The 26,012-nt window shown below is 35.2% G+C and overlaps 1 protein-coding gene across 3 annotated transcripts in view; it reads right to left on the bottom strand.

Moving 5' to 3' along the window:
- The window catches only part of LOC123686431 (furin-like protease 1), a 274,819-nt gene extending 249,524 nt beyond the window's left edge, over positions 1-25,295 (bottom strand). For all 3 annotated transcript variants that reach the window (XM_045626551.1, XM_045626552.1, XM_045626547.1), the window contains exon 1: positions 25,141-25,295. The gene's annotated coding sequence lies outside the window, so the exon portion shown is untranslated. The remainder of the gene's footprint in view (positions 1-25,140) is intronic.
- Positions 25,296-26,012: the final 717 nt, after the last annotated feature.

The following is a 26,012-nucleotide window of genomic DNA, read 5'->3' as shown; positions in this document are numbered from 1 at the left end:
CCCTGTATATTATTAGTCTGAATTTGCAGTGAATTATAGATCCTACTCCAAGATACTTAGACTACTATTTCTTATAGTGTTTCGAGCGCTGATTCCAAAATATGCATCGTTAATTAATTCAAGGTTGGCCTATCTTACAGAAAAAGTTCAAGGTACCAAAGTACAAAGTTTTTAACGTGTAACAATGTAAAGAAATCCTCAATTTTCTTCGATATGCGTCGAATCTGAGGTGAGTTGTTTTTTCATGTTATTTGTGTTATGAATTTGATATATTTATAGTTCGTTAATTTAATTATTCGCACTTTTTGTACAATACTTCCAGAGACACATCATTAATAAACATCCATTAACTTTTTTCCAAAGTACACTCGATACTTTTATAAGGATTGCTTATTTATGGTTTTTTTCAGGAAAGAGGAATCTTTTGTATTTCATACAAACACAGATATACTACAAAGCCAATTCTCCTCATGTCACAGAGTTAATTTTTCAATAACATTCCTGGTTTTTTTAATTATTACCTAAGCAATTCATTCGAGTTAACTATGAACTGAAAAATCAAATTATTTTGTCTAGAGCAAACCAGAACATTCTATCTTTTGTACAACTGAAAGAATACCAGAACGGTCTAATAGACCAACGAGGTGAATCACCCTGTATATTATTAGTCTGAATTTGCAGTGTTTTTTCAAATAAAAAACTTTACATCTGAATCGTTATTTTCTAGAGTTGAATAGATTCTCTTCGATTTCCGATGAGACGGTAACGTGTGGAGCTAAATGTGGTGTGAATCATGAATAACTTATTAGCCATTAATAAATTGGCTGATACCTCGTATCAGCAACCATAACATACGTAACGTACCGAATTGTTTATCAACAAAACATCTTTGGTTGATTGAAATTGAAGCGGAATGTAAACCTTTCGCTTGCGTTCTATTTGCTCAAGTAGCAGTTTACCTGAGTACCTGCCAAACAAGCATTTGGTAGTAAATTATAGCTACTATAAGTTTATAGCCCATGCATGAACGTCGGTTGCATTTCAACTGACCCGTAAATTTCGATTTGTTCAACTGCCTATTGTTCTCGGATTACAAATTATTACACGTTTCCAGTCCTGAAGTCCTCATCTATACGAATCAAAAAAGGATTATTCCGAGAAGTACATGTTGTGACCGCATCATAGAATTTGATCTTAACCGTTAATTCAAAAATAGGAATTGAAATATCTGCTTCGTTGGACCGATTCTGAACCAGTTTGAGACTGACAACATGAAGCACTGGCATAATTGAAATAAACAAAACATTTCTTTCATTAAGTTTCCAAGAATATTTTTGAGCGCTCGTTTATTTTATTGGTCAATTTAAGCCTTACTTATTGATGTACAGGGTGTCCCCATTTCGAAAAAAAAAGATCGGTGGTCCTTTTTTTTTATTTTTTTTTTCTTATATTGGGTGTACAACTTTGCTTCCGCCGTTTTGCAATAGATGGCTGTAGCGGTGAGCGGTAGTCGAAATAAATAGATCGTAGTTGTCATACAATAAGCTTAGGTATTTGTTAACATAACGCCATCGAAATATTAGTCGATTTGTGGCTGCATCATAAAGTTATTCTCGATGAAACATGTCAACTAACGGGCCAAATTATCGTAATGTGCGGGAGGTTTTGATTTCATGTTTCAATTTGCGGCTGAGGCTCATCGAATGCTCTCAAATACCTATGGTGAGGCAGAATTGAAGGTTGATGGACTATATTTTGAAGCATAAATGTATAACCAGTTTTTTCTTACAATAAAGCCTGGAATTTCGGAAAAAAAAACGACGGAAGCAAAGTTTACGCCTATGTAGTTCCCGAGATGCTTTCAGTTTGCATCGAATTTCCGACATCCTGTATTTTTGGGTTTTATATATTTCAAAAGGTGCGCTAAGAAAACTTCAAAGGAGAGGTTACAAACATTTTTCCTCCAACAATTCTAAAAAAAATGAACCAACGAAAGGATATTCCTATAATTTGATGCCATCTTCATTGAAAAATCTTCAATATCGAAATACATCCCTAATAATATGGATATCCAACCATTTTCCGCCTTTGACATCTTCAAAGAACTACAATTGAAAGGAAAGCTCTTCTTACATGCTCCATCTGATGCAACACCATATAATAGAAGATGGAAACGCAAATGATGTGTGAAATCTGCATAAGAGATTATTGGAAAATATTTTATTGTGTAGGATTTTTCAATGGACAATTACGTAGAAATCGACGGCTTTATAAGACATTATCCAGCTGAAAATTCGACAGAAAGTCCCTAATTTCAAAGAGGACGTTCGTAGTGAACTACACTGAAAGCTTTGTGAAGTTAATAAAAGTCCTAGTGTGTTTATTTACGGAACACCTGGCGAAGAGCTTAAGGACGGGATAAAAACAACCTTTTCATCTATGAATTCAGGCTACCTCCTGAAGATTACCATGATGCTTAGAATTCGACAAACGACAACACGTGAAGGCTTTAGATTTATACGAGTAATTCGTCTGACATCCTAACAGGTCTTGCCAGACAAAATTTATAGTTTTGGTTTTGATATCTGATACCTTTCCTACAACTTTATCTGCGCGATTAAAATAAACAATATCTATGTTGCCACAAACTGAACCTAACCTATGTATGATAAAACCGCAAGAAAATCAATTTTTTTTTGATAAATTTGTTTGTATTTGTATCGATGCATATTTACACATGAAATAAAACCGTGTATCTCCGTATCATATGAATTTATCAATTTATGAGTATCAGGTGCATAAGGCGGGGTCCCATGATGAAACACAGAGAGCACGCCAATAATTATGGCTTATACAGGGTGATTCACCGGGATGGCCTTTTAGAAGTTTATGGCAAACTAATCGTAATCTTGGGCTGCAAATTTGCATATTGGGGTTTGAGACATTGATCTTTCTCCCTAAAATATTTTCAGATCTCGACAACTTCCGGTTTTACCGGAAACAGACTGCTACTTCCTTATTTCATTAGATAGTTCTTTTGATGACAATTTCGGCAATATGCCAAACATTGTGTGAAAACTCAACGGTTCTTGAGTTGATGGGATTCTTATTGAATAATTGGTGCCGCAAACAGTCCTATAATACTTCGTATTTGAAGTATCGAAAAAAAAAAAAAATTTCGAAACAAGCTTTTTCTGCCGTAATATTAAAAAAAAGTCCTCATCGCCACCACTTTTTCATAAGAATCACATTAACTCATGAACCGTTGAGTTTCTACCAAGGAATGGCATATTGCCGAAATTATAACCGGAAGTTGTCGAAATCTGTAAATATTTTAGGGAGAAAGATCATTATCTCAAACCCCTATATGCCAATTTTCAGTTCAAAATTTTCCATTTAGTTTTTCATAAACGTCTAATAGGCCATCCCGGTGAATCACCCTGTATATTCGTTACCAGGAAATTCAAAGCCAGAGGTGTTCGATTTCCGAATCATATATGGATGTATGCAGAAATAATTGGGATAGATGTAGAATACTAGATGTATGCACCATGGTGAAAAATATAATGAATGCCTGGAAAATACACCAAAATCACAGAATTGTTTGTTTTTCCGTCCATATCAATGATAAATTCCAATGTTTTTTACATCCAATATTTCCAATATTTCATTATCCTGTAACTGAAAGAATAATTGACCTGTTAGGACCAGACTGATCAATTGTGGAAGCATAAAGGTAATCATACGAGCATTCAGTCAAGTCAGAATGAAAATTCAATTATTTTTTCGGCACAAGACCAAGGTCGACCTATTCAAATTCCGCAACAAATGAACATAGTTGTCAACGTAGTTTATAAACACTAATCAATCCATTTGTAATCAAAATTCGTTCATACTACGCCATGCTTATCGTCCAATTTGAATATCCCATTTAAATGAGACTATATTTTTATCGCGGACTTGTGAATATTCCTGAAAGGCATATATGTATACTAACTAACAAAGAAACTGCAACAGCCAGAAGGAGCTATATGAATTTTGATTTTTTTTTGTAAAACAGATAGTATAGCAAAGAGTAAATGATTGTATTTTTTCATGTAAACAATTTCTGTTACTTAAATATCGTAGTCGTTTTTTGCGAGTTTTCTAAATAATACAACAAACCAGCTGTTCGAGGAGATCCGAAGTCGATGTTTAGTTGTTGTTGTTAAAATGCCTAGAGTACGTGTACGCGGAATTTTTGGCCAGCTAAGTGAATTTGAAAGAGGTAGAATTATTGGTCCACAGGAGTCGGGGTTGTCATTTCGAAAAATCGCTAACCGTACGAACAGAAATCCAACTACTGTTATGAGATGTTGTCAAGCGTGGTTTGATAATGCCCAGAATCGAAGAAGAATAGGTACCGGACGTCGAAAGAGCACAAATGAAGTTCAAGATCGACGTCTAAGACTTATGGCCATTAGTGACCGATTTGCGACAACTCGATTCTTGGCTGATGAGTGGTTAGGAAAACATAGTCATCCTGTAACTTTCCCAACGGTTAACTGCCGGATAAGAACTTTTGGACTGCAGCATTATCGACCCCATCTTGTATTACATCTGACGGTTGAGCATTGCCGGCAACGATTACAGTGGTGCAAAGAACGTCAAAATTGGAATGTGGAATGACATCAGGTCGTCTTTTCTGATGAATCTCGATTATCCTTGGGTGCACATGATGGCCGAAGAAGGGTTAGACGACGTCGGGGAGAAAGACGTGAACCTCAGTTTGATGTTGAGCGTCATGTACACCGGACAGTAGGCATTATGATATGGGGTGCTATTGCACATGCAAGTAGGCCACCTTTAGTCTTCATTTAAGGTAACATGACAGTGCTGCGTTACCTTCAAGAAATAGTAGAGCCATATGTTATTCCTCACCTCAACCGGGTCGAGAATCCAATATTTCAGCAAGATAATGCCCATGTGAATCTTTTGCACAGATCCCCCGATTTTTCGCACATAGAGCATGTTTAGGACATCATGGGTAGAAGGCTTGGAAATTTACCCCAGCCCCCACGGACTTTGGCGGCTCTGAGACATAATAATAATATTTATTTATTTTTTTGCACACGACGAAATATATATACATGTATAAATAACCACCATCAAAAATTCACATGGTTTTTCAAATATAGAAAGAAAGGCTAATTTAGTGAAATATATATTATAAAAAATAAATATAAAAACATTTAAATGTATGAGAATATACACAGAAAAAAGTACATAAAATATAATAATATAATAATAAATTCAATATAATTTAAAATCACTCAACCTATATATCGTTTTCTCCAAAAGTGACTTTTTCACTCTTTTGTGAAAAACGGTGGGACTCAATTTCTTGAAAGATTCTGGAAGTTCATCATACAATTTGATACATGTGTGGTTTGGGCCCTGTTGGATTTTCCCTATTCTGGCCGATGGTATGACAAATGCACTTTTCTGACGCGTGTTGTAATCATGAAAATCTGAGTGTTTTTTGAAATTTTAACCTGTGCTGATGGACAAAGTTGAGACAGGTGAGTATGAAGACTGCCGTGATGGTCAAGATATTCTCTCTCTTGAAGACCTCTCTGCAACTCTCAGTAGATTTCATCTGAAAAATGGCTCGTACTGCCTTCTTTTGTTGCAGTAGGACTCTCTCAACATCCGCACTTTGCCACCACAAGATGATACCATATATGGCCGTACTGTGGAAGGAAGAATAATACGCAAGTTTTGCGACTTCTGTTCCAGCTATTTTTCTCATTCTCCGAATCATGAAAATCGATGTCGATAATCTTCTACATAAATTTGTTATATGATTCCTCCAGCTCAGGTCAGATTGAAGTTCCAGTCCTAAATACTTGATTGATGTATGAATATCTGTTTTACTGGTGAAGATGATATTCTGGGTCTTGGAATCATTCATGAGTAGTCCATTAGCCGAAAACCACTCCTGCGCCTTACTCGTACATATTTCATTCTTTTCCATGATACTTTTCCGGGAGACTGATTTGTTCAAGAAGGAGGAATCATCTGCATTCATATAAACTGCATCTGATGGTATGTTCTCGAAGATATCATTCATATATATCACGAAAAGGATCGGTCCAAGAATTGACATGAAGTACAGGTAGCTTGGAATAGAATCCATCAAGAAGAAAAAGACCATTTTATTGCATCAATGCCGAGACGTGTTGGGGAGTGTATAGATAATCGCGGTGGACAAACACATTATTAACAAATTTATTGAAAAGAAATTATAAACCCTTCGTTTTTTTCTCCAAATTTCAATCATTAACTCCTTGCTATACTATGTTTTACCAAAAAAAAATTAAAAATTAAACAGTTCCTTCTGGGTGTTGCAGTTTCTTTGTCGGTTAGTATATAAATATAAGTCAATTTGCTGTTGCCATGAAACAAAACTTGGGATTAATTAATTCAACGAAATGAGTGGGAATTTCATGATGCTAACGTTATACAAATTCTAAATATGACCTTCCCCCAATTTCGAGAATACAATATGAGTTTGCGAAAATATTTGTGTATATTGAACCGTTTAATCTGCTTTCCTTCAACGGTTTTTCCAACGGAAATTCAAGAGATCTTTAGATTAGTCACGCTTCGTGCAACAAAAAACATCTTATGTTTGTCTTGGGTTTTCTAATGATATTTACACTATCAGGTCTGTATACTCATATGTTACGCAGAATAAAAACCTCATTGATTTTTCATGTATTTATTTCATTTTGAAAACACTTTGTTCTTGCTCATACGATTTCAATATCAAATTATCAACACACTGCAACTCCTACACAATTTTTTTTTTCTCATATCTTGCAAAATACATCAAATTATTTGGATGAAGCTAATAAAAAATATTATGACTTATTATTTTCTCCTGAATCACAAAATAACTTTACTAATTCAAGAAAGAATGTTAGGCCGTAAGATTTCAGGTATTTCACAGTTAATTGCAAAGCTCAAATATTCATTCGTCAGCAGATGGTTTTGGTTATTTAAATACCAAATGGGAATTTTGAAGAGCATTGACATTAAGCTCTTAATTCTTATTTTCATTGGATATATTCGTTATCGATTAGTCCAACCTAGCTTGCATCATTTGCTAGATATCCTAGTTTCCGAGATAATATTTTGACGTTGATTATGCATTATTTATTTCCAATTTCGTTGTATGTATTTCCATTTTCAGAAATACTACAAATTTAACAGAAATTAATAATTTATTAGTCTTCACTCGATAGAACATTATATTTTGCATTGAATAAAAAGCCATTAAATATGAGTATAACAAAATTTATCATATAAATAGTGAATAATGATTGGAAACTATGAAATATACAGGGTGGCCACTTTTTCAATGGGATTGTATTGGTAAAATAAAAGCATTATCAAGCAGTTCAAACAAATCGAGATTATCATTGCCGGTTATTGAGATATCATAAGAAAAGTAAATTCTGTCATTTTGATTTTTCTTTTTTTCCCACTTTATTTCAAATATTATCAAAAAATGTTACAGGAATTTTTTATTCGACAGTATATTGTTCTCAATTTGACGTAATCAGATTTCGTATCCAACGTTTCGTGCTATCTGGGCCACCTTCAACCTCATTTTTTTCAATACGGACCTGTATATTTTATGACACTTTTCGAAATAACTTTTAACGCTGAAATCAACGATATATCATACAATGTCATTCAAAGTTGATTTTCAGGTGATTTTTACCCTTATCCAAATTTCTTTAGGTCGGATCTGTATTACATTTAGGTACCTTTAGTTTAATTAACAACATGCAATACATTTCGATGAGAAAATCAACTTACTCATCTTGAACTGAATGGAACATATCAGAATCAAATCAAGAAACAAGTAATAATTATTTACATATTTCAATTCATTATAATAAAACGAATTATCATTTAATGAAAAAAAAAATCAAATGCTTATTCGAAAGTAAATGAAAATGAATGAAGTAAGTGTTCGAAATGTCCACCATTTGTTAAATGTACTTAACGATTCTGGAACCCATACTTCTTATACATTTGCTTATTTTGTCTTCTTGAATACCTTCCAATACATTCTCAATCTTCTCGCGAGAAATCACTATTGTTGGATTTGTCATTTGTTCCGTTGAAACAAATTACAGAATCGAAATTTATTTTGATATCATTACGATATAAGTTTTGCAAGGCTTGGTATTCAAATTTGAAATCATTGTATTCGCGTCTCTTGACTATTTTATTAACAGCAGTTTTTGATAAATTGCATTCACTACAGATCCGACCCAAAGAAATTTGGATAGGGATCAAAATCACCTGAAAATCAACTTTGAATGACATTGTATGATATATCGTTGATTTCAGCGTTAAAAGTTATTTCGAAAAGTGTCATAAAATATACAGGTCCGTATTGAAAAAAATGAGGTTGAGGGTGGCCCAGAGAGCACGAAACGTTGGATACGAAATCTGATTATGCAAATTGAGAACAATATACTGTCGAATAAAAAATTCCTGTAACATTTTTTGATAATATTTGAAATAAAGTAGGAAAAAAAGAAAAATCAAAATGACAGAATTTACTTTTCTTATGATATCTCAATAACTGGCCCTGATCATCTCGATTTGTTTGAACTGCTTGATAATGCTTTTATGCATGCAACTTTTTCTCCATTTGACCGACCTTCTAACTCTTATGGTTTAAAAGTTACCAATAAAATCCCATTGAAAAAGTGGCCACCATGTATGTGTTTAAAAATAAAAATGATTCAAAAACGTCATTCAAAACTTAACTGAACCGAGAGATCACTGTCATCAAGATTAAAAATGATTAGTTTCAATTCACCTAAAAATACCAAAATATATACCTAAACTTTTCGGAGGGGATCAGACATTTTTTTCTCGAAAAGTTCTCACTACTAAAATGGAATAGGATGATAACTTTTCGATAATGAATTTTTCGCATGCTAAAATGTTGTTTGTCGGGAAAAAAATTTTACTACGGACTTTCATTGAGACCGCCCAAAAATAGTCGATTAAAGAAGCTCTCATAATTCGCTTGTCTAGGAAAGAACCCAACCGAGCTCCTTTGTTTTCCTCAAAGAAAGGAGAGGGAGAAGGGAACTTGCAGCCGTTATTTATCACAAAAAAGTTTTGTCCGCGAGATGGAATTACTCTCAATGATAATCGTTAGGCGACTTTTTCATCTTGAATATTAACTGTAGGTACTTATGTAGTAAATCCATTATTAGTTCATAATTTTCAATGATAATACTTTGAAATATTCAAAGAAAACAATTCAATACCAATATGGAGTTTCCAGTTCACATGTACTTGAATGGCACTGCATTTCTCCTTATGTGGTTGCTAATTCTTCATGAAGTATCATCATTCCTTCTTTATACTGCAACGTGTCTTTCCGAGTGTCTTTCTTTAAATACGTTATCTGCAGATATTGGACATCCACCCATGATATGTTGGATAGTTTCAATCGTTGGACACCCATATCGACAAAAAACCTTCACTTTCTGGATACAATTCACAAGATGTGAGCCAATAGTTCAACGCTGCAATCCTGGTTCATCTCGTTCAATTGTTTTCCATGCAGGAGCTTCTCCACTCATCCTCTGCAGTTTTCCTTGGATTGTCTTGAGGTGGTATGAAATATGGTGTTTATTCAATTGTAAATTGATTCATCTGCTGCACATAATGTTTTTTGGACCTCTGACGTATTTGCTTGGTCTTTGAAGTATGTTCGTAGACTTTGTATCTACCCATGAGCAAGTTCCAAGATCAGAGCTATGACTCCTTCATTCCTTGGCAGTGTTGTCATTTCAATGCTGCTTTTCGCTTGCTTGTTTGCTTTTGTTATCAAAGTGCTCATTTTGCGTTGCAGGTTTTCGATATCAGTTTTATTTCATAGAACTATACCAAAAGAGTGGTCTCAAGGTTTCTTCGTTTTGTATTTTGTTGATAATGTCTTATGGTCCCTGCTTTTGAAACTTTTGGCATATCCATTGGATTATCTACTCTACTACTTATGGATTCGACTTGCCAAAAGTTATGAATTCGATGTAGTCCTGTAGATTTCTAATTGTGTGTGTTTTTCAATATTTCACGTAACTCTTAGAACAAAATTACATTATGGGGCATGTGTTCTATTATCTCACAAGATTTCCCTTCCCTTATCATCCAATTATTATTATTATTATGGCACAAAGACCGGAATCGAAGCCAGAATTTTCTGACCGAATATCCCAGTTAATTCATCGAGAAAGCAGAAACTCCGATTCATTCCACAACGATTGGAATAACTCCATACATTTCTATCGATTTCAAGATTAAAATAACAAGGAACCGAAGCCGAATTCCGGTAAACTGAGAGTGCGAATCGCCAAACAGTTCCTTTCTCCAGATTTCTTCGTCTCGTTCACCATCTTAAAAGCTTCCATTAAAAACCATTCAAAGTCGACTCACTAATTCCAAAATTGAAACTGTAATTGATATTCATGAGCAAGTGAATTGCATTACGTTGGTTACTATTTATGTATTGAGAATACAAAAAACAAACCGATTTTGATGCAAAATATTTTTATTGCTTTTTAAAATAATCGCCTTCAAGATCTATACACTTTTGCATGCGATTGAACTATCATTCGAAACATTTTTTCCAATCAGAAGATGGTAGTTCCAAAACAGGCGTTTTGAACGCCTTAACCTCATCTTCGGGCGATGAAAAGCGTTATCCACGAAGTTTATTTTTGATTTCTGGAAAGAAGAAGAAGTCATTAGGTGTCAAGTAGGGGCTGTAATGCGGATAACCCATTAATTTGATTTTTGTGTGTCCATCTACTCATTTGTTGCATTTGATGTGTATGAGCTCTCATTGTCATGATGCAAGATGATTCGTATTCTTCAAAAACGATGATGGCCAGAACGTTACAGTCAATGGTGATCGGTATAGAGCCATGATTACTAACTTTTTCATTCCTGAATTGAACAACCATGATGTCCAGGAGCTGTGGTTCCAACAAGACGACGCAACATGTCACACAGCTCGTGCCACAATCGATTTATTGAAAGACACGTTTGGTGACCGCCTAATTTCACGTTTTGGACCTGTGAATTGGCCTCCAAGATCTTGTGATTTAACACCGCTAGACTACTTTCTGTGGGGCTATGTAAAGTCATTGGTCTATGCGGATAAGCCACAAACCCTTGACCATTTGGAAGACAACATTCGCCGTGTTATTGCCGATATACGGCCACAAATGTTGGAAAAAGTCATCGAAAATTGGACGTCCAGATTGGACTACATCCGAGCCAGCCGTGGCGGTCATATGCCAGAAATCATATTTCTCTAATTCTGTGGTTATTCCGTTCATTCTTCCACATCTTGTAGAACGAAATCGTGCGAGAATATATCAGAAACGCACAGTTTTCATGGTTATATTTTATTATTCTATGTTGGTACTCCGAACTTTCCGCCACGGCTTTATCTGTCAATTCATCAATTTGCCTTGAAGAAATCAGTTCTGCCAACCAACATTTTTCAATGCAAAAATCACAAAAATATATTTATGGAAATATTTCATTAATTTCAATGAAAATGCAATGAATTAGAGAAAATAATGTATAATACTCGTACAGAAGGCTCATTCTACCACTCGTTCATTCCAAAACTCGCCACTTCGTGGCTCGTTTTTGAATTTTGAACTCGTGGAAGAATATCAATGCCTTCTGCACTTGTATCATAAATAACTATTAAAATGTAATGCCACAAGATTATCTTGCGGATAAATAAAATTCATGTCAATCGAATAATCCATCGTTGTTTAATTGCAATTTAAAGGTTTATAGCTTCAGTAGCTCTAGTATTCATTCTTTTCCACATGATCCGTTCGTATCAATTTTCAACCTGGCAAATTTTTCCGTCTTCGTACGAACGAAATTATCGAACAAAACATGGACCAACTAATTTGAACGTGTTTCATTGCAAGTCCTGTTGAGAATTGAAATTCACGAGCACGATTATTTATCCCTGAATAATAATACATACAGGGGGGTCCATTCATTTTGCTGGAGTTAAATTAGGCCATTTTTTACGACTTTCGTTATCAAGAAATATATCCAAACATTAGCCTAATTACTCGCTCAACTTCTCCATTTTCTCTGGGAAATTCGAAATTATCCCTTGAAATATTCATAAAACAACGTTGGCAGTGTGGATGCCTCACGATCTCATTTACACTGAAAATTGAATCTTATTAAAATCCTACTTTTACAAGCCATCCTAGATACCTGCTTCATCGACAACAAAAACATTGGTATACATAAGTAAAATTCGAAAAAGAGCAATAACTAAAGTATAAAACTTTTACATCACTTTATAAGGGTATATGTATTCATAATTATGTCACTTTTATCGGTTGATGTCTCTGATCCTCTTGAGATTCAGCATGCAATTTCGAATGATTATTATTCTACATACTAGAACAATTGAAAAGTCCCCGGTCTGATGCACAGATGGCGGTGCTAGTATTAAATCCATATGCTTTTTAGTTAGTACCAACCTTCAAACGATACGTGTCAAAATTTGACAGCAGTCCGACCATTAGTTTGAAAGTGTCAAAAACAAACAAAACAATATATATAGCCAGTTGACACAAAGGAGAAAAAATAAATAAATAAAATATTTTAAGTAGTATATTTTGGTTGAAAAAAAAATGTTTTTATTTTGTTGACGTTTCAAATTGAAGAAAATTATTGTCGTTTTAATGTCCAAAGGATCAATGTAAATTGAATTAAAACAAATGTTTTGTAGTTTTTGTAGTAGTTTGTGAGATATTGCGTTGTGAATGTAGCTACTTTTTTATTTAAAAAAAATATGGAAAAAAATAATTTCGTGTGCTGATAAAATATTGTTTTTTGAAGGGAAAATATATAGTTGAAGCAAAATCCTTGCCTAGATGAAGAGTTTCCGGGGTCTGCACTAGGAAAATCAACCATCATTGATTGGTATGCTAAGTATAAACGAGGTGAAATGAGCACCGAAGACAGCGAACGCGGTGGACCCCCATAAGAGGCTGTCACCTACGAAAAAATCAAGAGTTCACAAAATAATTTTGAATGACCGTAAAGTGAAGTTGATCGAGATAGAAACTGAACATGTACATCATATCATTCACGAATATTCGTACATGAGAAAGCTGTGTGCAAAATGGTTTCCGCGCGAGCTCACAATTGATCAAAAGCAACAACGTGTTAATGATTCTGAGCAGTGTTTGAAGCTGTTTAAGTGCAATAAACCTGAATTTTGGCGTCGATATGTGACAATGGATGAAACATCATTTCACTCCGGAGTCCAACCGACAGTCAGCTGAGTGGACTGCACACGATGAACCGAATCTAAAGCGAGGAAAAACACAACTGGCAGCTGGCAAGTTTATGGCATCAGTATTCTGGGATGCGCAAGGTATAACATTCATTTATTACCTCCAAAAGGGCCAGACCATCAACAGCGATTATTATATAGCGTTATTGGATCGTTTAAAGGATGAAATCTTCAGAAAACGGTCACATTTGAAGAAAAATAAGGTGCTGTTTCATCAAGACAATGCGCCGTATCAGAAATCAATGAAAACAATGACAAAATTGCATGAACTGGTCTTCGAATGGCTTCTGCATTCACCGTATTCGCCCGATCTGGCCCCCAGCGACTTTTTCTTGTTCACAGACCTCAGAAGAATGGTCACTGGAAAGGAATTTAGCGCCAATGAAGAAGTAATCGCCGAAACTGAGGCCTATTTTGAAGCGAAAGACAAATCGTACTACAAAAATGGTATCGATAAGTTGGAAGATCGCTATAATCGCTGTATCGGCCTCGAAGGCAACTATCTTGAATAATAAAATCAATTGGCATGTTATCTGAGAAAATTTCAATATAATCTGGTTTATCCCTAAGGAAATAGTGATAATTTTTTCGGTATTCCACTTGACTTTTGTAAAATGTAGCATGAAGCTTGAAATTGCTTACCCTCATAAATTGCACTTCTAAGCACAAATTACAATGATTAGACATACAAATTTGTTTCTTCGATTTTTACATTAAAATATGCTAGTCATTTTGAGAGTTTGATCGAGATCATTTTCCTTATATGAGGTCACTGAAAACTCAAAACATTCAAAACAACATTGAATTCTAACCTCACAGATTACTATATCAAGGATATGATGAATTAAAATAATATTCTAAATGAAATCCTTTTATAAAACATTAAGATTATTACTCAAAGCAAAATCACAAAAAAAAACGTACAAATCACTAATGAAAACAAACGCTTTCTATGTTAAGTGATTTTATTTTTATGCTTCCAAGTGACGCCAAATTCGCATTTTGGAGGCCTCGAATAATTCGATTCTTCTGGTTGCCAATTCTTAAGAAATTAATAGAAAAGATCACAAGTTTATTAACAGGGTGAATCCTGATGAAATGTTCGTATTTCAAAGAAAAATGGAAGACACTTGGTTATTTTTCGGAATTTAACTAGCAAAAAAAGTACATAATTACATAATTTTTTTGTATCCTCAACTATAATATTTAGTTTCTAATGTTTTTTTTCCCATGAGAGTTTTCTATTCACAGAAAACAAAACAAAAATTCTCCAATGAAATGAAAAAATTATTATCGGAAATATCGACCAAAGTATGAAAAACTGTGGAATTCTCTAGCACATAATAAAATATCCTTAGAATTTGTGTCCAGAATTAAAATTGGGTATTTCCCTTCTTTTCGATGCAATTCATTCAGTATTCAGGATTGTTTTATCTGGTCATCCCCCCTAGATATGCATAAGGCGAATTTGCTATGTAGACACTATGTAGAATTGTGAGTGAAACAATAGGATAATGTCCAGAGGGCTAAATATTTTATAACCGCCTATGTTTTCTTTGGAAATGTTAATTCCGAGCAGCAATTTTGTCGGCAAATGGAATATATCTGAAATTAAATTCGCCAACGAAATTCATGTAGTCGGTTGTATTATTTATTCATCGTACAAAACCAGTTTCATTTTTTTTTTAATGTTATTCCGCAGTAGCTATGAAATAACGATAGAACGACAGTGAGGTGCGTACTTTCAAAATTAAGTCATAGCCGAGTGATGTTTCTAAAAATAGAGCGAACTTCATACTTCGTGAACAACTTGAAATAGTCACGTGGCGAATTATTTCGCGATTTTGTGCGGTTCAAAATTCAGACGCAACACGGTTTCATAATAGCTGATGCTTCCAATTGGAGCATAATGATCGACCGCAAAACGCTTTTTTTCTATTGCTTTTTTTCCATTGCCATTGCTAGGATTCGCATTACCCATAAAAAAAGTCTTCAAAAGCTTTTGACCGCTCGTTCGTTCATGCACCTATTACGCCCTAGGAAACCACAGGATTGTAGGTATGTAAAGGGTGTTTTTTAGAGCTATAGAACTTTAAATTGCAATAAAACAACGATGGATTATTCGATTGACATGAATTTAATTTATCCGCAAGATAATCTTGGGGCATTACATTTTAAATATGATTTCTGGTATATGACCGCCACGGCTGGCTCGGATGTAGTCCAATCTGGACGTCCAATTTTCATTGACCTTTTTCTAACATTTGTGACCGTATATCGGCAATAACACGGCGAATGTTGTCTTCCAAATGGTCAAGGGTTTGTAGCTTATCCGCATAGACCAATGACTTTACATAGCCTCACAGAAAGTAGTCTAGCGGTGTTAAATCACAAGATCTTGGAGGCCAATTCACAGGTCCAAAACGTGAAATTAGGCGGTCACCAAACGTGTCTTTCAATAACTCGATTGTAGCACGAGCTGTGTGACATGTTGCGCCATCTTGTTGGAACCACAGCTCCTGGACATCATGATTGTTCAATTCAGGAATGAAAAAGTTAGTTATCATGGCTCTATACCGATTAACATTGACTGTAACGTTCTGGCCATCATCGTTTTTGAAGAAGTACGGACCAATGATTCCACCAGCCCATAAAGCGCACCAAACAGTCAGTTTTTCTGTATGAACGGTGTTTCGACATACACTTGAGGATTAGCTTCACTCCAAATGCGGCAGTTTTGTTTGTTGACGTAGCCATTCAACCAGAAGTGCGCTTCATCGCTAAACAAAATAAAATGAACGTAGTCCGCGATACGTATTCCGCACAGAACCATTATTTTCGAAATGAAATTGCACTATTTGCAAGCGTTGTTCAGGCGTGAGTCTATTCATGATGAATTGCCAAACCAAACTGAGAATAAATCACTTGACAGCTGTTAAATCGGTCGCCATCTTGAACAGTAATTCCAACTCAAAGTTATATACCTCGAAAAAAAACACCCGTTATATTGCAAACCATAAAATTGTGTTCTTATAGAACCGCATACTTTATTGAACAACCTTGTATATGCTAGATGCTATTCATTATGATTTCAATGTTGTCGGTTAGTTCATCTAGATCTGGGGTTTTGATGATACGGTCCTGAAATATTAGTTTTTTTCGATATTTTCGAAAATTGTTAGAAACTGAAAACTCGATATACTTCAAAAGGATCTTTCTTGACAGATTGAATTCGAACATCAATAGCTATTCGAACATCGAATAGAAAGCGCTCAAAAAAAGTTCACACCACAAACTGCTTGCTAATCATCTTCCTATTACGTTATCCAAGAGGAAACCACCTTCAGTGCCATATTAGACAATTATAATCCTAACCCTGTGCAGTATCGATTTACCCTTTTGGTCTATTATGGAAATGACTAATTAATATCTACGTACAGATGTGAGATGCTGGTTTGATGAATCGTTTCTAATTATCCTGGAATAAACGACACTCTCCAAGTCACTGAATGGGAAGGAGAGATTTTTAGGTTATCTTTTCGTTTTCTTCGATTTTTTCCAAAATACTAAATCTGATTATTTGATAAACCTTCACAATACGATGAGGTTGAGGAGGATAAAAATTCAGCCAACAGTCCCAGTGCCATAACACTTTTTTTCTGGTTAGTACTAATCTTCAAAAAATGCGTGTCAAAATTTTAGAATATGTATCACTCTTGACGGTGAATAACAGGCCAATTGTAAAGTCCCCGGTTTAACATAGTAAAACACATTTTTTGGCAAAATTCGATTTCATTATTCAACATAGTTGCCTTCGAGGGCGATACAGAAATTATAGCAATCTTTTCAATACCATTTTAGTAGTACGATTTGTCTTTCGCTTCAAAATAGGCCTCAGTTTCGGCAATTTCTTTCCAGCAATCATTCTTTTGAGGTCTGAGAACAGGAAAAAGCCGCTGGGCGCCAGATCTGGCGAATATGGTGGACGCAGAAGCAATTCGAAGCCCAATTAATGCAATTTTGCCATTGTTTTCATTGATTTGTGACACGGCGCAATGTCTTGATTAAACAGCACCTTTTTTTCTTCAAATGGGGCCTTTTTTTAACGATTTCATCCTTTAAACGATCCAATAATGCTATATAATAATCGCTGTTGATGGTCTGGACCTTTTGGAGGTAATCAATGAATATTATACCTTGCGCATCCCAGAATACTGCTGCCATAACCTTGCCAGCTGACTGTTGTGTTTTTCCTCACTTTGGATTCGGTCAATCGTGTGCAGTCCACTCAGCTGACAGTCGATTGGACTCAGGAGTGAAATGATGGAGCCATGTTTCTTCCATTGTCGCATATCGACGCAAAAATTCAGGTTTATTGTACTTGAACAGCTTCAAATACTGCTCAGAATCATTAACACTTTGTTACTTTTGATGGATTGTGAGCTCGCGTGGCACCCATTCTGCATACAGCTTCCTAATGTACAAATATTCATGAATTATATAAGGATGTACACGTTCTCGATCAAGTTCACTTTACGGTAATTCGAAATTATTTTGTGAACTTTTTTTATTTTTTCGTCGGTGACAGCCTTCTTTTGGGCGTCCACTGTGTTCGCCGTCTTCGGTGCTCATTTTACCACGTTGAAACTTGGCATACCAATCAATGTTGGTTGATTTTCCTGGTGCGGACCCCGGAAACTCTTCATCAAACCAAGATTTTGCTTCAACTGTATTTTTTCCTTTCAAAAAGCAATACTTTATCAGCACACGAAATTCTTTTTTTCCATATTTTTTCATATAACAAAAGTAGCTACACTCACAACGCAATATCTCACAAACTAATGGTCGGACTGCTGTCAAATTTTGACACGTATCGTTTGAAGGTTGGTACTAACTAAAAATCGTATGGATTTAATACTAGCACTGCCATCTGTGCATCAGAACGGGGACTTTCCAATTGTCCTAATATATTGACGAATAAAGTTGAATTTTTAAGAAAAACTTTATTTTACTGGTTATGCCCAGGAATTATTGAGTGAAGTGTGAATTACATAAATACGAAGCGTGGGGAATCCTGATGACTTAATCTCAGTGCCAAAACGATATGCAGAATTATTAATAGATCCTTTCACAGCTATTTTTTGGCAATTGACACTGAAAAAAGGACAATCAGCCAATATTTTCATTAGAGTCAATAACCTTATTGAAATAAAGCTGGGTGGGTAGACCCTCTAGCGGCAAGAAATGTGATCCTTCATTATAATACCGTGAATCATAACATAGACAGATAAATACAAGCATCCAAAATTGGGAAACGACGCAACCAGGTGGTGTCTCTTGTTAATTTGCAGTACTTTACGCTAAATTACTGTTAGAAACTGTGCCAGACTGGCAAGATCGTAATGCAGTATATTATATATTGCAATTCGAATTACTCAAGCACTCCTACTGAGTCATCTTCCGTCTAGTTAGTTTCTCAAATTTTTCAATTATATTAACCACTTGATTGAAAATTATGGCTTATCTTTAGCCAACGAGGAAAAACATGCAAGCACAACGGTGATAACATAATGCAATCGAATAGACTTTGAAATTGGATCGTAAGAGGAGTTTTCCACTTTTACATCAACCCTACACTTTTATTGTATTCAGTATCATTAAAGCAACACCTGCTTCAAATTTCAATTCTGTATATATCAACTCGTTTTCAAGAAATGATTTTCATAAATTCTATTCCTAGATTTCCAATCTTTAAAATTCGTAGAACGTGTTTTAAAGTGTCGATGGGGCAGAGTACCAAAGCCTATACAGAACACCATACGATCTCATAACTCTCAGGCTCAAAGATGTCCCAAAATGAAAAAGGTGTTCGACAAGATGTGGCACCTAGGACTGATTTATCAATCAAGCAGACGAGAATAGTGCACTCATATCTAGCAAACAGGTTCAGAGTCTACTTTCAAGGGGCAATATCGACAACAAGGAATATCAAACACGGTGTACCGCAAGGTTCGGTAATAGGTCCCTGATTTTTTTTTTTTCAGATATAAAAATCGTGACAAGACTTCTAAACGACGTGGAAATGGCAGTGAACAACTTCGAACGATGGATAATCAAAATCAACTCAAAGAAGACTGAAACCATATATTTCGAAACACAAGAAGAAGAAAGAAGACCATGGAAACATAATTAACGAGAATCAAAAGTTAAAAAAACATATCATAGGAGCTCCATAGTCCGTAAGCTACCAAAAGATAAAAGAAGAAATTGAGTTAGAAACTATAAAAGACATGATTTAAAAACAGATAGAATATTTGAAATTCCAGAAGGGCATCTCAGTCCAAAATGATTTATGAAATGATATGAAAAGCCCAGGCGACTATAGATGAAGAAAATCATTACAATAGTAAAAAGACCAAAATCACGATGAAAATATTTGTTCTGGAATAATTTTCATCGACCTTGTCCCTATTTGGGTAACAACTTGTGAATTCTGCTGCGATAACATATTTAGGTGATGAATGAAATAATCTATTTATGTAATTTTGAAATGTTTATCCGATATAATTACAGTTTTAATCTCATGAGGATCATTGATATCATCAATGTAAACATTGCGAATTTACTGTCGGCCTCACTTTCACAGAATGCTGAATGGAATTAGTTTGTTTCATTAATCGCATTTTCGTGAAATTAAATTAATCCACTTTGTGATGAGTCTGTAATTATTTGAAGAAACGACAAAACATATTATCATACATTTCACTAATTCGAAAATTAGCCATATCAAGTAAAATGTCTCGAAAATACTAAACCCCTTGGGATATAAAACCAAACTATGGAGATGGAAGGTGTATTTGGCAGGGGTCACTGACTGTCAAACTGACAATTCTATCCGGTTGAAATAATAATAATAATAATAAAATGGTTTATTCTGTAAGCTACAGGGTATAAACATATAGTCATATACCGCAATACTCAGAGAGGATTGGCTGTGAATGCCTCTCCAATTCAAATTCAAGCTGATCTAAAAATATACTGCTCCACAAGAGTTAGGGATATCGTATTCAATCGTTTTGAAAAATATGTAATCTTCGAGAAAATCGCTGTAAAATCATTTAAAACTCAATAACAACTTGAATCGATCCAATGAAAATCAGTATGAGACATTTCGTCAATCTGGTCGCCTTTTTTCTGAAGTTTGGTTCATATACTTCATGAATGTTCTCATTTTGAAATGGAGTCAGTTTATCAACGGCTTCGATTTGAAATGAGTTTTCTGAAAATGCCAAGACGTAAATTAACAAACGCTGAGGCTAATCGGGCTATCGGAATGCTACAGGGTGGCCTTACTCAGGTTATTGTAGCGGAAAGGCTCTAAGTCAGCCAGTCAGGAATAGGTTCAGGGAGACAGGTTCCGTGTTTGGAAGACTGAGGCTTGGTGGGCGACGAAAAACAACACCTGCTCAGGATCGTTTCATCACCGTTTCGGCGAGAAGAAACCCTATATCTACGTACAGAATGCTACGGAATACTCTTCAAAATGCAGATGGGGTCCAAGTTTCCATCGAAACCATCAGACGACGTTTGAAAGAGGTGAATCTAGATTCTAGACGTTCATTAAAAGGTGTTCCATCAACACGTGACCATAAGCGTCAAAGACTGGAATGAGCAAGTCAACATATCAATTGGAACGATCATTGGCGTAGTGTCCTTTTCACTGATGAATCCAGATATGGACGATTTTCAGATTTTCGAAGAATAAGGGTATGGACAATCCCACGCATACCCCGTAATCGTCGCTATGTCCAAGAAGTCCATCCATTCCAAGGGGGTAGTGTTATGGTATGGACCGGGATATGTTTCAAAAGAAGCACAGTTCTACACATTTGTCCTGGGAATATGACCGGCTTACACTATAGGGAGCATGTCATTGACAATGTTGGGTCAAATTTTCACGCTACTACTGGTGAAACTTTTGAATTTCTAGACGATAACGCTACACCGCACCATGCAGTCATAGTTGAGAATGCGCGCGAGGAGCTTGGTATTCCACATTTACCAATACCTCCGCACTCACCAGATTTGAATGCATAGATCATAGAACATGCATGGGATATGCTCCAAAGAAGATTAGATAATCATCAACCTATCCCAGAATCCTTAAATGATCTTAGAGAGCTTCTGCCCTGTTTATGGAACCAAATTCCTCAAGAAATGTTCAACAACCTCGTGTGTAGTATGCAATGAAGATATCAAGCTGTACTTGATGCCCTTGGAGGCCATACATTGTATTGATAGTGTTAAAATGCTTGAATTGTGAGAATAAAATTTCGTTATTTTACTCGATTTTTCTTAACCACCCTGTATACGCTGCAGACCTTCAGGCTTAAATTAATTTTATTTCCTGCAACTTGAAATGATATTAATATGAATTTTCATTAAAAAAAACTTATTTGAACTAGATTTTGCTGCAATTTAAGTCAATATCCCCAACTCATGTGGAGCAGTTTATTTCGAGGTACGTATCAATTTTTAATGATTGCAAAATTCTAAATTTCTAAAGGGTATTATTCGATCGAATAGTTTTCAATATCGTTTTCAACTGGAAATGAAATTCCGTTCGAAATTGATGTTGAAAAAACGTTCGACTAAAAACGAAGTGGATTACTGGAATTTTCCAAATATTCAATTATTTGAAAAACAGCTCGTCGATGAAAGCATTTTCCATTGATTCAACACTTCACTTTTTAATGCTATCGATATCGTTGGGTTTGAATCTACCTACTCGACATATAATCGATCAATCTGTTCGCTTCACTAATTTCAATTTCATTTAAATACGAATGTAATTGTAACTACGAAGACCAATGTTTGTCTATGGCAAATTCCGGAAATTATTTTACATCCTTTTGAAAAAAACTCAATGAAGCTGGCGTGTTTGAAACTTGATACAAGCAGAAAGAAATATGAAAATCACGGAAAATCGCTCAAAGTGGGAAATTAGTTTCATGTTGTCTCATCCTAATTGCTTTTTCTTCATTTCAGTTTAACATTTTCCATAACACATCACTCAATAAATCCCAGGCCTGGCGCACATAGGGCAGTGCCAGTGCCGTACCATTTTATTTTTCTAGTAAGTAACAAGTTTCAAATAGGGAATCCAATCCCTCAAATGCTGGATCCATCTGAAATTCTGCGGGATCAAAATTGCGGGATTCAATATTAAAATTGCATATTAGACAATAAAAGCGCAAACGTCTTTTGAAACATCCCAAAAAGCAATAAACCAATTAGAAGTTACGGACGAAGAAGCAACACTTGTCACTGCTGAAAGTACACTACGATTCATGATCAGCAAATTTGAAAGTCATTATAACTCGACATCGAGTAAAGAAATGGTAAAAGCTTCATTTTCTAAGATAAAAGAGCGCCGTTCATTAATGACAAATATGGTACCGCATCAAGAAAACCCAGTCAAGAATCTGGAATTTCTGGGATATCAATGTCTACAAATGGCCAAGAAGATACATTTGTACTTCATAGCAAATCAACATTACGAAATGATATTTAGAGTTTGACTGACAAGCTGCAAATAGGACGTCTTTAAAAGACAAAACACAATCCCAAACCGAAGACCATTTCACTTTTTCTGATGAGGATAAAGTACTTTTATCAAATCTAGCAGAGACATGAACCATCGCCTTTGAATTTAGAAGAGGAATCGAATCATAGTGCTTGTTCTTCTATGGCTGTACGAGCACGAGTACGAAGAACACTTGACCAGTTATTAAAACATGAAATGACCCTTTTTGAATGCAGAACGAGTACATACTTTGAAGCTGTTCACATCTCCGGATCTCGACTCAATTTCAACCAATCACAAAAGCTCAATTTTGAATAACGAATGGTTTTTTAGATAGAAAAACTGTGGGACAGCACTTCTCGGTTGATTTTTCGAGTTTAGTCGCGGCAAAACTTAACAGCTGTTGCCATGAAATAAATACTCTTATACTATAGTATGTTTTTAATAGAATAATACCCTTTTATGACCATGTTCAATAGGTTGAGTAAAAAAAGGTAAAAATATTGTTAACAATCCCGCATTCTTGCGGATTCGCGGGATTGATAATTTTCATCCCGCGGATTTGCGGGATTGATATTTTGGTGCAGGATTGGATTTCCTAGTTTCAATAGATGACTATCAAAATTTCGGAACATAGAGTTGAGTTTGGATATAAATATTGAATGTTTGGTGACGCTACTATTATTTGTGATTAGTGATTCTTCAATATTTATTGAACCTGAAATAGTCATGATGAATTTTTGTATTAAATTTTATATCGTGTCAACATTGTAAACCATAATCTTGCTGGTTTATTATTTTGAGCAATAAGCCTTCGGTAATAGCTCCGATAAAAAAACTTTGCAAATTTCAACAAACATTTTTTTATACCTCTATAGATCGGACTAATATTCAAAACCACTATCCGATCAGGGATCAGTTTCCACTAAGTCATCAATCAAAATGTGTTGAAAATCTTTCTACCAATTTACAAAACAAACTATTGAAGTCTACAACAATTCGTGATTCATAGTTTGAGAGCAACAATTAATTACTCGAGGGAACCCTCGATTTTAAACCTTCAAATGTCAAGGATCATATCAAAATCCTCCAATGCAATCTAAAAACTAATCATGGTACTTCATTTCAAGCAATTAATACACTGATTTCATGTGAGAGTAAAAAACGCCATCGAAATAATTGTATGCTAAAAATGAAATTATACGATAATTTAAACACTACGAGTTCATAAAATGCCGCAACTGAAAATATTTGGTAATAATGAATTATATAATTGATAAACTACCCAGTATTATTGTTTACAATTAGTTCTGGTGTTTTCATTAACAACATTACCAAAATGGAATTAGAGAACAATTAAAACGGCATGATAATTTTTGACAATATTGTAACGGTTTATATTAATCGAACGCTCTCCAAATATATTAAAGCATCATCGAAAATTTTGGTAATCAAAACAAACGCATTTATTGCCAATTCCGAGTTATATTGGGTAATCTTATATTTGAAGAGTAGCCGATAACATAATATTGTTTACCTAGCTATCAATCCGTTTTGAGGTGGTTCAGACTTAAGATACACACAACCGCTTAATCTCAAAATAAAAATAACAATTTCTCCATAGGTAAATGCAGAGCTGGATCGAATAACAATAAACGAAACGCTTGCCTAATTGACCTTGTTCGAATAAAACTTGCGAATATATACAAACATATCGATATTTTAGCAATAATAACTGTTTAGTGTTTAGTTATTGTCGATTACAATCGCCAAGAGTGAAGGTATGTATAAGTTGTGTAACAATGTTCTAGGCTAAGTACAAAGTACAATAAAGATTAACTAACTGTTGTTCTGTTTGTTCAACAAAGATTCGGCTTTATTGTAACTCTTGGAGGAAGTAGCGTGTTGTCTCAGCTGAAATTAGTTGTAATTTAGATGAAGGCAGAGACAGAACCAGGTATGCGAGAGGGTCAATTGTTACAGGTAGAAATTGTTAGTTTACTCAAGTTATTCTTCAGATGGGAAGGAAGAACGTGTTCTTACTCAATCAAAGAACGAAGTGGCGAAATTAATAAAAATACTACGGTAAGATGCCTTGCAAAATTACTGTATTACATACCGGTCTGATTGACTGACCACAGTCATGTTAACATGACACTGTTTTCGATGACATGTGCGTGTGTAGTCACGAGTCGCGAGCCGAACAAAACACAACCCTCCTCACCTCTCGCTGAACTGGCACTGACTGTGTCGGCTCGTTCGAAACGAAATGTTCGGATCCGTCAGCCTCGCCGACTCGATCTTCCTCTATGCGTTGTTTACAACGGCGGTGTCGGAGGATGATGGTGCGCCCCAGAACTCGTGCCAGAAACGGTTGCCCATGGACACAATCGGACCTCTCTACCAATCATTCCCAGTTGTCCTTCTCTTATAAAAAAAAAAGAATCATTTTTCGATACAAGAGCAAAGATCTTCTTTTTCTTGGTGGGGGGAGTAATCGAAAAAAAAAATTTTACTCATATCCGTAATGTGAGAAAATTACTCGAAATAAGTATTTTTTTATTACCGATTCGATTGTTCTTACCTTATACACTGTGTCCGTAAAGTATGGAACAAATTCAATTAATGAAGATTCAATAATGGATATCTACATCCAACGAGGACTAAAGTGGAATATACAAGCCCTAGGCTTAAATTGAGACGAAGAAGAAGATTCAATAAACTGTTATAAGAATCACAAGAAAGTAGGACTGATTGAAACACCCTGTATCCCGAAAACAAGGTGTTTGGGGGCCCATGTGTAGGACATTTTATTCTTTGAATTATTCAAGAAGTCTCTCATTTTTCTTCGTACCTCCAATTCGGGAACACCTTATACACTGTGTCCGTAAAATATGGAAAGAATTCATTTTTAGCTTAACAGACCATTTTAAGAGATAATCCTGAAACACGTCGATTTTTTATTTCAATTTACCGTATTTTAAAATAATA

The sequence above is a fragment of the Harmonia axyridis genome, chromosome X, assembly GCF_914767665.1.
Source record: "Harmonia axyridis chromosome X, icHarAxyr1.1, whole genome shotgun sequence".
Taxonomy (NCBI): Eukaryota; Metazoa; Arthropoda; class Insecta; order Coleoptera; family Coccinellidae; genus Harmonia; species Harmonia axyridis.
This window is presented reverse-complemented; position numbering and strand designations above follow the sequence as displayed.